Below are 13316 nucleotides of genomic sequence, written 5' to 3'. Positions count from 1 at the left end.
AAATCTTTCTCTGGAATGCTTAGTGAGTTTTCAGGGTCCACCTTCCCGTCAAAGCCCACGTCAGAGTGCAGCCCCCTGGAGTTCTTACTGATGAGAAGGCTCAGGGCCCTCATTTCCACTCTGACATGAAGCTGACATTTGCTTCAGTGGATACTCCCATTTCTTGGGCCTTTTTTTTTTTATCAGTACCCGTCCCCTCCACTCTGAGTCTTTTTGTCCAATGACGTTGTAACTGGCATCCACATCCACAGAACCATTTAGATTTCCCGGAACCAAATTGCTTTCCAGAGCTCCAGTGGCCTGAAGGCGACGTGGATATTGATTTCTCGTTTGTTAGTAGTCGGTCCTGAGGAGCCCAGAACGGGCACCGGCAGGTGCAGAGAGCACCCCTTTGTGTGCTGCTGGCCAGGAGCCCTCTGGCTGCCACAGCTGGGCCCCTTGCTCCAGATCGTGCCCTCCCTGCAGGCTGCCAGGCTTGGGGCTGTTTACAGACACCGCACTGGGTTCTGGTACCTGTACCTGGAGCTCGCCTGCACCCACGGCTGCCCTCCAAACCCACTCTGCCCTTTGCTGAGGCTCCGAAGGTGCAGGGCCCCAAAGCTGGCAGCCAGCTAGGTTCCCGTGGCACCGTCTGCAGAGACAAAATTGTATGTAGCATCTGTCTGCAGGAAAAGCACTGCCTGCGAGAAGCATGTCAGACCGCTACCAGCCAGACACCGTTATTTGTCTTTGCTTTTCTTCTTCTAATTTTTTTAATTGAAGTATAGTCGGTTTACAATGTTGTGTTAATTTCTGGTGTATATCTTTTTTGTTTTTCATTTTAAAGTCTGACAAAAGCACCTCGCACAAAGCAGGAGTGTGGCTGGTCATCCTTTTTCCTTTGGCTGATTTTGTTTCTCAGCTCTGGAGGGAAAGACCTCGGAGTCCAGTGCCTCCTCCCAGCTCATGGTTCTGAGGAAACACACCTGACATACTGATAGCCCTTTGTTGAAAACCTTACTGGTTCCCCAGGACAAATTAAACATTAAATTCTATAACATCGTACTTCCATAATATTAGAAGTATTTTTATTTAATAAGAGCATTTTGGAACACTGATGTTATGAGCTAAGACAGAACACATTCAATCAGCTGGCTGTGGAGGTTTTTTGTTTTTTTTTTTAATTTTTTCTATTTAATAAATGTATGACCCCTTCATTCATTTCTCCTATCCCCGACTCCTGCCTTTGGCAACCACCAGTCTATGTGTATTTATGGGATTTTGTTTTCTTTTTTTGGTTTTTTGTTTGTTTGGTTTTTTTTCAGATTCCACATATAACAGAGTATTTGTCTTTCTCTGTATGATTTATTTCCCTTAGAGTAATGTCTTTGAGGTTTATCCACATTATCACAAATGGCAAGATTTCACTCTTTTAATGGCTGAATTATGTAAATGTATAAATAAATAAATATAGGTATGACACATAGATATCACAATTTATCCACTTATCCAACAATGGACACTTAGGTTGCTTCTGTTATAAATAACGTTGCAATGAACACTGGGGTGCATATATCTTTTCAAGCTAGTGTTTTTATTTTCTTTGAATAAATACCCAGATTGAAATTGCTGGATCATACAGTAGTTCTATTTTTCATTTTTTGAGGAAATTCCGTACTGTTTCCCATAGTGACTGCACCAGTTTACATTCCCACCAACAGTACCCAGTTCCCTTTTCCCCATATCCTCACTGACACTTGTTATTTCTGTCTTGTTGACAATAGCCATTCTGATAGGTGTGAGGCGGTATCTCATGGTGGTTTTGATGTGCATCTCCCTGAAGATTAGTGATGCTGAGCATCTTTTCATGTCCTGTTGCCCACCTGTAAATCTTCTTTGGAAAAATGTATATTCACATCTTCCACTTTTAACTAGATTGTTATTTTACTATTGAGTTGTATGAGTTCTTTATATACTTTGGGTATCAGCTCCCTATCAGTTATATGATTTGCAAATATTTTCTCCCATTCAGTAGGTCGCCTTTTCATTTTGTTGATGGTTTCTTTTGCTCTGGAGGGAAACCTGAGGCTTAGAGTGAATAGTGGTTTGTCAACGTGCACACAGTTCCTGTTGGCAAAGGTTGGGTGTAACTCAGGTGTTGCACCACAATTTCTTAGCTTCTTCCTCTGTATCATCTTGCTCGTGGAGAGTTAGTTTCCATGTGCTATAGTATATAGATATACAGATAAATGCCTTATTTAGTGGTTTTTGTTGATGCAGCAAAGGGATCAGTGCACAATTAGACACATGGGGGAAACTCATTTCATTGTTTTGTGAACAGCATAAAAATAAGTCATTGGCTTCTAGCCTGACATCATAGGGTAATGAAAAGAGAAATATGAAAAGAAGGTCATTCTAAATATTTTACTTTTTTTCTTCTTAGAGTTCATTCATTCATCGAAATCAGTGTCCATTAGTAATGAGGCAAAAATAAAGGCCAGTTTATCAAACTTTCATTGAAAAATCTTAGCCACACTTCGCTTTCGACTCTATTATTTCACAATTACTAATACCCATTAGACATACATATCTGTCTCTCTTCTTTGGGACAACTGAAGCATCAAAGTCTTATGCACACTGTGTTCTTTGTCCAGTGACCTTGAATAACATTAAAAGCCGAGATTAGTACAAATATTTTTAAAATCTGTCTAATCAATAGATCATGATACTGCCTTTGCCTTTGAGCCTTATTTAAGGGTCTAGATTGCTGGGGCTTGAAGGTCCCTTAGAGTTCACCTAGGCCAACACCCTCATTTTCCAGATGAGGAAGCTGCACCTGGGAGAAATGAAGTGAATTACTCAAGGTCACACAGAAAGTCACTCTCTGAATCCAGCTAACACTCATGCATTTTGACATCAGTTCACTTTCCGATATGCCAGGGTGTCTCAAAATTAATAAAACAGGTGCCTAAAAATAAATAAAATCCAATGGATTTTAATGTGTCCCTTAACTTCTATTTACCTCTTTATCTCAAAGATTTAGCTTCAAGGTTAATGGAACTAGGAAAACGTAGGTGTGATTTCCCAGAAGACCAAGAATCTCGTATACCAACTGTCTCTCAAGTATGACTTTTTTTACCTTCTTTTTTACCTTCAGTGTTTAAAGCAAATCTTTATGACAGACTAAAGAGTTATCTAAATTTGTTTTCTTCTTCTTCAGCATACCAAGAAGTAGGCCTGGAGTCCCAGGCGCTGGGGACTTCTCAGGAAGCTGCGTTAGATGGAACGAGGAGAATGCCCAAGATAGATGGGGGCCTCTAGAGATCAGTCAGTCTTGGGGCTTCTATATGGCCTGATGCTTTGGCAGAAGGATAATTCAAAATTAATTAGAGCAATGGCAGATTCCACGGGAGTATTTAGACAGGATTCAGAAGTTCTTGAATGCCCCTGGAAGATAGTCCTAGAGTTAGCTGAGGATTTAGGGAGCTGGCCAGAAGCGACCACCAACAGGAGCAAATTGGTCATTTCCCTGAGATGCTCAGGCTGGGTGCCAAAGCCGGATACTGAATGAGGTTCACTGCCAGGTCTCGGAGGCCCAAAGGCCAGAAGGACAGAGATGTTTCCCTTGGAAAGGGGAGACTGGTTAAATCTCTAGAGCAACATATGAAGCTCTAAGAGTAGACTGCACCCTCTCTGGTCCTCGAGTTCTCCACTCTTGCACAGCTTCCTCCATCTCACCTCCCAGTCCTCATCGACAGTCCTACTCACAAGGGTTGTACCCCTCTGACTACCACCTTCTGTCTCTCTGGCTCACTTCACAAGTACTCGCCCTGCAGCTATAAATAATTCAAAGCCAACACCACCGTTTTCCTCTTGCACCCACTACTTTTCTTCTTTATCAGGCGTCTCTTAAATTCACTTCCTACTTTCTCAAGCTTGATTCCAGAGCACATTGTTACAATCACTCCTTGCACATTCCCAGCTTCCTTATCCCTTCTTGCTCTGTCCTGATCTCCTGGCCCAACCTCAACTCTAGTTTAATCCCACTCGCTCCCCTCCAGGGCAGCAGTGGCTGCAGGAAAATGTACTGTCGATCAATGGTGACTAACATCAAGCAGGTCTCACTGTTACCGGGAAACAATGCTACATTTCCTCCATCACCTAATTCTTCTAGCCTCCAGGTGATTGTTTCACACATTGTTCTTGCTTATTTTCAATGGCCCTCCTCTGAATCACTCAGCTGATTGCCTCTTTACCTTTCATTTTACTGATAAAGGAGAAGCAATCAGAGGAGGACAGTTTTATCTTCCCATCTAGAACACCACCACCCTGCCTTCACCTCTCCATACGCCCCACCATCGCTCCTGGAACAACAGATGAACTGGTTCTACTCCCATCTCAGAAACTCTCTCTATTGCTCTTCTCACACTTTCCTGGCTACTCAAGGACTTTTCTTCTACAACCATCCCTTTTCTCCTGCATTGCCTTTCTTCTTACAGCAAATTCCAGTCAGTGAAGAAACATCAGTGACATTGCCCATCTTCCTGAGCTGAGTGTCCCCTCCCTGCTGTCAATATCTTTGGTTCTCATTGATGAAATCCTTGAGGTGTTTCTGTGAAAACTGGCTCATTACCTGACCTCATGGCCTTCACAGTTTCACAGAAAAAAAGGTACAGTTTAACAATAAGGACACAGAATAGTATGTAATTACAAATTATCAGTATGTGGATGGAGAGGTGATAGATGATAAATAGATAAATAGTTACCTACCTACATACATACATATATGGAAAAAGAGAGGAAATCTAAACTCTAAAATTTAAAATTTTAGTTTGAAAGCAAGTAATGCTTGGGTATGGGAAATATATGGAAGCATATCACAGGACATTTTTTTTTTAACACATTTCTTTTCTTCCTGTCCCCTCAAGAGAAAAAGAAAGGGAAAGAGAAAGAGAAAGAGAAAGAGAAAGAGAGAGAGAGAGAGAGAGAGAGAAAGAAAGAAAGAAACAAAGAAAGAACGAGAAAGGAAGGAAGGAAGAAAGAGAAGAAGGAAGTGAGGAAGAGAGAAAGAGAGAGAGGAAGAAAGAACAAACAAACAGATTTTAGTCAAAGCAATTATGCAACACAGAAAACTAACCATTGGAGAGGTTGTGAGAGATCAAAATCAGAACTGAAACAATCCAATCATGGATTGAAATCTAAGTGAGTATCATGAAATTCAAACATTATAACTATGGAGGAAAGATACTAACCTGAAAGACAACCGTTTTGATTTGCTACCATAGGTGGTGGCAGAAATTGCCGTGTGCGTGCTAATTGTGAGATAAGTGAGTGGCGGGCCGGCGGGTTGGGGGGAAGGTGAATGGGAAGAAGGGCAAGGTCACCCAAAGACGAGCAATGGAGACTCTTCCACGTCTGATCACACTAATTTGATAAGTAAGTATAAATCCAATTTTGAAAATAAGAAGAGAGGGAACTCTGAGGGATGACCAAAACACATAGTCTTCCATCACGCATGTGAGGTAGAGAACATACTTTTTACATTTTTAAATAAAAATTGGCTTTATTTATTTTAATTAGACATCAACAAAATACAAACATTAATTGGACTAGATACTCTTTAAAAACAAACTTTGAAGGAAGTGTATAGATAATAATTTTCTATTGATCTTGTTTTTTGTTACTTGAATTAATTTATTTATGTATTTATTTATTTTTGTGCTTCCCATTTCATGCCTTCAAAAGTAAAAGTTTAATTTTCACCCATGCTTCCTTGTTTGAAACATCCCCACCATCCCTCCCTTATGGATTCATTCTCTGTGAGTCGTGGTAATAGTATTGGATTTACTGGGTTATAAACTTTAACAGAGTTTTTTTTAAATTGAAATATAGTTGCTTTATAATGTTGTGCTAGTTTCTGGTGGACAGTGTAGTGATTCAGTTATATATATATATATTCTTTTTCATTATGGGTTCTGAAAGAAATATTGAACGTAGTTCCCTGTGCTGTACAGTAGGACCTTGTTGTTTATCTAGTTTGTCTATAGTAGTGTTTGCCTGCTAATCCCAAATTCTAATTTATCCCTCCTTACCCTTTTCCCAATTGGTAACCATAAGTTTGTTTTCTATGTCTGTGAGTCTCTTTCTATTTTCTAAATAACATTTGTATCATTATTTTAGATTTCACATGTAAGTGATATCATGTGATAGTTGCACTTTCTCTGTCTGACTTACTTCACTTAGCATGATAATTTCTAGGTCCATCCATGTTGCTGCAAATGGCATTATTGCATTCTTTTTATGGCTGAGTAGTATTCCATTGCATATATATACCACAGTTTCTTTATCCAGTCACCTGTCAATGGGAATTTAGGTTGCTTCCGTGCCTTGGCTGTTGTAAATAGTGCTAGCAGAGCTTCTTAAAACACAGATTTTGGGGCTCCGCCCAGAGTTTCTGACAAGAATCCAGGCAATTCCAATGTTGCTGGTCTGAATCACTCTTGGCAAACACTTACTCTAAAAAATACAGTCCCCAGTTTCCCTTCCCAAATATAGATTAGGTCTGGATTCTTGGCTCTGCAATTAATTTCCTCATCCACCAGCTGAAGAAAATTGTTATTAGTGAGCTGGTAGGAAGACTGGAAATTAATTTTTTATGCAGCAAATTAATTTTAATTTCTAGTCATAGCTCTGCCATTGTTCCTACATGTGGAAAATCAGAAAAAGACAGAAATGTGTGTTGAATTTGTTTTCTTTGACGTTGGAGAGACAACAAAGCTTTATTCTCCCATCAGAAAGTCATTTTAGAGTTTTCTCTGGCTACATCTGTAGAAACTAAGAAGCAATCAGTCCCTTTCTTCCTGTGTCTCTTAATGTGGGTGTTTGGATATTGCTGGGAAATGAAATTAAAATAGAGTATTTTCCCCAGCACTGGCTCTAACTCATACACTTGTGTCAGATAGACAACACCTTCTGATATGAAGATTCTGTTTACAAATCTAAGCTTATGCTAAAAAAAGTACAATGTTAAGGAAGAATTTAAACAGGATTCTGTGAGATTTTATAGCATGCCGCTACTTTGTACATGGAATACTGGGGTTGATGTGGGGGATAAAGGCATAAGCTGGCATCAAGGTATAGTACTAAGACACCTGCATTCGAATCTCTTTGTTTAGAATGTAGGTTCTGACCCACAGGATGAGAACCCCTGGGAGTGAAGCTTGAGGAGTTGTTCACTAAGTGGTCTCTACACTACTGTGTGGAAACTCTGGAAGGAATAGCCCTCTCTCCTTTTACCCTCTCTGTGACATCTTCTCTGATTCAGAGCTAGGACCTGGGTCCTACTCCTTCCACTTCTTCCTCTTTTCTGCCTGATTCCATTTTAGTCTTCCAGAGCAACTATTCTATCATTTACTAAAATGGCACCTCTCCTCACCTTGTCATGCAACTACAATTGCTCTACCAGTGAGACTGGTTACCGAGAACTGAGGATCTGTGGATTGTTCTGACGACAGAAGCAGGCATGATTTTTTTTTAATTTTAGTTTTTACTGAAGTGTAGTTGATTTACAATGATAGTTTCAGGCGTATAGCAAAGTGATGCAGTTGTACATATACACACACACATATATATGATTTTGTTTTTATTAAGGTAGAATTTGTTGCCTATGATGAAATGCCAAGATAAATTAGTTAGAACCACCACCCAACTGAAGACACAGAACAGTGCCAGCTCCCCAGGAATTCCCTGCATGTCCCTATTTTTTCATCCATACCCACTCCCGGGTCATCCCCATTCTATTTTCCATCACTATACAGGGTTTTCCTGTTCTTGAACATTAAATAAATTAATCCTATAGGATGTCATCTTTTGTATCTGGATTCTTTTGTTTAACATAATATATTTGAGATTTATGGTTATGTGTATCAGCATTTTGTTCATTTTTAATTACTGTAAGGTATTCCATTGTAGGATGTATCACATTTCGTTCATTCAGTTGTGAACATTTGGGTTGCTTCCACTTGGGGATATTATAAATAGTACTGCTGTGAACATTCTTGTAGAAATGTTTTTGTAGAATCCTACTCAGTTCAATTGGATGAGCACCTAGAAGAGAAATTGCCAGGACATAGACTAAGTATATATATAATTCTGTTAGCCATTCTTTTAGTCAGGGCTCACTAGAGAAACAAAATCAATATACAGAGTTGACCTTTGAACAACATAGGTTTAAACTGTGCAGGTCCACTTATATGCAAATTTTTAAAGTAAATATGTACTATAATACTGCACGATGTGAGGTTGGTTGAATATGCGGATGTGGAACCAGGGATGTAGAGGACCAACTGTAAATTTATATATGGATTTTCAACTGTGTTGGGTAAAGGAGGGATGTCAGTACCCCAACCCTCATGTTGTTCAAGGGTCAACATATATATTATAGGATAGATAGATATACACTATATCTATATTCTATAGTATGAGTGTGTATGTGTGTGTGTGTGTGTATATATAGAGAGAGATCTACAGCTAGCTATCTAGAGAGATATTAATTACAGGAATTGCCTTATGTGATTATGGAGGATCAGTTCCAACATACGCCACCTGTAAGCTGGAGAAAGCAGGAAAGCCAGTGGTGATGTAATTCAGTCCTGGTTCGAAGCCCTGAGAACCGAGGGACACTGATGGTACAAGTTGATCTGAGTCGAAGGCCTGAGAACTGAGATGTGGAGCTTGTGGAGGGGTATACGGGTGATGGTGTAAGCCTTGGTCCAAAGGCCTGAGAACCAAAACCACTGATGACCAAGCATGAGAGAAAAAATGAATGGATGTCTCAGCTCAAATAGAAAGAGAGAATTTATCCTGCCTCTGCCTTTGTGAGTTATTCAGACCTTCAGCAGAGGGAAGGCTGCCACACCGGGGAAGGCTGTCTCTTTACCTAGCTCACCAATGCTAATGCTAACCTCTTGTGGAATCACCTTCTCGACACATGCAGAAATATTTTACCAGCTACCTGGCCATCCCTTAGCCCAGTGAAGTTGACACATAAAATTAACCATCACAACAATGAAAAAATGTTTTCCAAAATGCCGTTTCCCATTTTGCATGCTGTCTGTCAGTGCGTGACAGTTCCACTTACTCTCAGGGGTCACCCCCCCACCTGATACTGTCATACACGTGACTTTAGAGTGTCACATAACTCTTGTCTGAGCAAAGATGGACTATTCACGCTCATGATGAGTAATGTTCAAAGCAAATCTTTACAGATGAAAACTTAGGCCACTATATTTCTCTTAATGAAGGAAGTTAATTCACTTGGGGACCCCAGAAAGTGGGGTGTTATTTATTTATTTTTTATTTTCTCATACTGAACCACTTATGGAGGAGACTAAAATCTACCAAGGTTCAAATACCTGTGAAAACCAAGGTAGTCTTGTCCACAGAAGCAGATTCTGTGGCGAGGCCAGCCCTCATGAGAGCGGGGATGGAATAAAGCTTTCCTCCTGTGTCCCCCTCCTACCCAGGTGCCAGGCCTCCCTTGGTGGCCTGGATCCACACAGTCTGCAAGCTCTAGACAGAAGCCACTCACAGGATGGACTTATCTTTGGACCTTGAATTTCAAAACTCCTTGTTTGTAAATCTCATCCCAGGCCCCACTTGTGATAGTGTCATACTGGGTCCTCGCCGTGCTTCCAAGGATGTCATCAGCTCCTTGACATCCCTACCACCAAGGCGGCAATCCTGATTCCTGGATTCCTAGTTCATGGTACCGAGTGGCCTAGAACCTGGAGAGTTAGGATTCCGTAGGTGAAGTTTACTTTATTTTTCCCCAGCAAATACAAATGATGACGGACTATTTATATATGAAATGTGACTATATAAATTCTAATGATTTGCCTTCTCTAACATATATTTAAACATAAGAATTGGAACATGCATAATATATGAGGAGTTAAATATATGATCAAGTTAAGAACTACGTAATAGAAATGAGATGATCAAACACCCCCCACCAAAATAATAAAATTCCACTCTAACAGCCGTTTCACCGAAGACCACCATGTGCTTAAACCTGTCACTTCTCACCGTGTTGTCAGGCCCACTGAAACCTTTCTCTGACAGGATTCTGTCAGCATTGGTGCCATTTAGACCTTAAGACCTAATTAAAGGCGCTTTTATTTTCTTCACAGCCCATTTTCCTTTGACATTCTGCGTCAACTTGCCTCACAGGCGCCCCCACCCCTCCTCACACTATAGAACATTATAGAACACTCTCTTCACCTACATACTGAATTCAAAAAAAACAGAGGGTTTGGCTTATAGTTAGCGTATTGGGTTTATGTAGTTAAAACGCATATTTATCGCACAGTATTTTTTGCAGCTGGCTTCAGTCAACATGTATAATTACAGATACTTATTTATTTAGCCTCTCTTGCAAGTGAGAGCTACCTTCTCCATGGTCTAACCTACATACGTTGATCAAAAATGGAACAGCAGCATGCAGATTTCTGGGGAAAAGACGAAAGACTTTTGTTTGGTTTTTCTCAATCCAAAAACGTATGGTTAAAAGTTACCGCCTTCAAGTAACTCATTGATATTATATCAAATATTTCTATATTCTATCCCATAGCTAATCTACTGTGGCTTAAGGCTTGCAGATACATACTGTATCCTGGCACTGTATATTTCGAGTTTTAGCATACATACACATATAGACAGCTTTTCCCAGAAAATGCTTTTTTGTTTCCCGCCGATTCTCTTTTGCATAGATGAGGTACAATTCCCATAAGATCACTGTATTATAAGCCCTATTTGAGGGAAAGACTGAATTACTCCCATTTTCCCCCCATAATGCTGGTGACATGAGTTTCATATAATAAGCACTTAATTCATATTTGTAAACTCAGGAGTGAAGTGCTTTACGAGAACTGAAAGAAATATACTATACACTACATTATACTAAATACTATATCATACCAGCAGGATTGAGACCTACCCTTATTTTGATAGAACTAAAACTTTAGCTCACTATATATTTAAAGATAAAACTTTCACAATAAGGTAAAAAATATAAAAATTATGACATATTTCTTATTTTTAAAATAACCTAATTTTTATGATGCATAAAAGTAAATACTGGATGTCAACATATTTTCTAAACAATTAAAGGCTAATTGGTTAAGAATCCAGCTCTTAACCACTGCTTGGTACGTCGGAAGTATTCACTAACTTTTGTTGAATGAACAATTTTTTGGAATCAGTGTGTTGGCATACATTTTATATTCAAACAATCAAAATTATGAAAACTAGAAAATAAATGAATTATTAGTAACACTGATCCAAATAATACTTTAAAAATCATATGTACCCGCTTCATGTTTATCTCGAAGTGTTAATCTAAAGTGAATATGAAGTTTATCATGTTCTAATGTTATTTTAATCTTTCTTTGAGCACACTCTGCCTCAGCTTTGGAGGAATGCCCCTCAAACTCTTTGGAAGACCATAAGTTTCCACTTCTGTGTTGTAAATTGTAGTAGGTCTTGTTAATATTCCTCCCAGATCCCCTGTTAATAGCTCACTGCTACTCCTTCTCTGAGAATAAATTGCCCTTGTCTAAACGGGCGCCACCTTGCCCCAGAGGTTACACTCACTTCTCTCTGGCCAGCCAGCAGCCAAGGCTAACTGAACAGACAGTGCCAAAGCCTGGCCCTAGCCTCACCGTGGGACCGACTCCCAGCACTATTCACACCCCAGAGCTCCCTGTGTAAGTAAACCGAAGCTGAACTCCAGCAAAGATCACATCGTTGCTTAGTTCATTTTCTCTGCCCTATCCTGATTCCATTTCCTCTTTTCTTAAGACCACATCTTTAACAAACCACAATCACAAGGGTTTCAAATGTTTTAGGCTCTGTGTCTTAGGACCTCAACCGAAGACAGATGCTGCAAAAGATGGTCTTAGGAAGAGGACTATGGAATATGGAATATGGAGGTTGATCACTCCCTGTCAGGAGTTCACATCCCTTTAGATTGAACCCACCTGGCCCAGCAGAAGTGCTGGTTGAGGATGTGAGAAGTTTGGATGGGTGGGAGAATGATGGCATTGTTAGAGCTCGGGACCAAACATGGCAGCAATTCTTTCTCAGAAACTGTGACCAATCAGATTCCTTGATTATCTGTTCCTGGATGATATGAACTGAATGTGAGAAGTGAATCTGATGGAGTGGGTAGAGCTCAGTGGTAGAGCTCATGCTTAGCATGCACAAGGTCCTGGGTTCAATCCCCAGTACCTCCATTAAAAACAAACAAACAAACAAAAGCCTTTGGTCTTTGCTGTTTTCACCCCACCAAAATTGCCTTCACCTGACAGTACTACACGCATCTCTCAGTATGTTCATCCCCCACAACCATATTATCTGCTGTGACTGCTCATAGCTTCCGTCTTCTCTTTATAACTGCCTCTCTGCTGAATGGGAGCCAGCTCTCACCTGGGAGCCTTATTTGGGATGTAACCCCTTCATTTCCACTCTCACCAGGCTGCATGCAACAGGCAATGATGGACTGACACAGTGGTGGAATACACCAGCTCTCTTGCACCAACTCTGTGGTGCCAGTCATCTTCCAGGTTCGCCATGAGTCAGGTTGGAGCCAATCTTTACTGAAGAGGACATCCCTGCTTAGCTTTCTTCCCCTCTTCTATCCCTTGTCTTGCAGCCTTCTTCTTAGATTCCACTCTCAACAAACCTCTTTTGCTAGAATCCCCATCTGGGTACTGCTTCTTAGGAACTGAACCTGGAAGATGATTTTTCTGAAGCAAACCCAAAGAGAGGAACTGAATACTTTTCTCTCCTAGACTAGATGATCTTATTTATGGTCTCTAAGCACCAAACATGTATAAAGGAATCCACTATTTTGTTACAGGGAAACGACAATTAGATACCTACCCATTCTTACACCATGAATTTTGATTAAGAAAATATGTCCAAAGATACATTTTTGTCCTTGAGAAATATGATGTCTTCTCGTGCAGCTAAACCTACGTCCAGAAATGACTACGATTAATGAATGTAGTGGACATAAGCCTTTATCCTCTAGATATACATTATTCAAAGGGTCTAGAAAATAGGTTTCCTAGATTGCAGAGAGTTTATGGGTGAAGCATTAACATTAAAATCATAACCAGTTTGGATGGGAGTCTATAAATTCTTATTACATATTTGCATGCTTTCTTGGACAGAGGGTACTGAAAATTATTTCAACTGCTCTTGATGACTCAAAGGTATTTTTTTTAACATGTCACTCCTGGAATGTACTATAGCAGTGATGCCTCTGACTCTGC

Source organism: Vicugna pacos, chromosome 23, assembly GCF_048564905.1.
Source record: "Vicugna pacos chromosome 23, VicPac4, whole genome shotgun sequence".
Lineage (NCBI taxonomy): Eukaryota > Metazoa > Chordata > Mammalia > Artiodactyla > Camelidae > Vicugna > Vicugna pacos.
Note: the sequence above shows the minus strand (reverse complement) of the source record.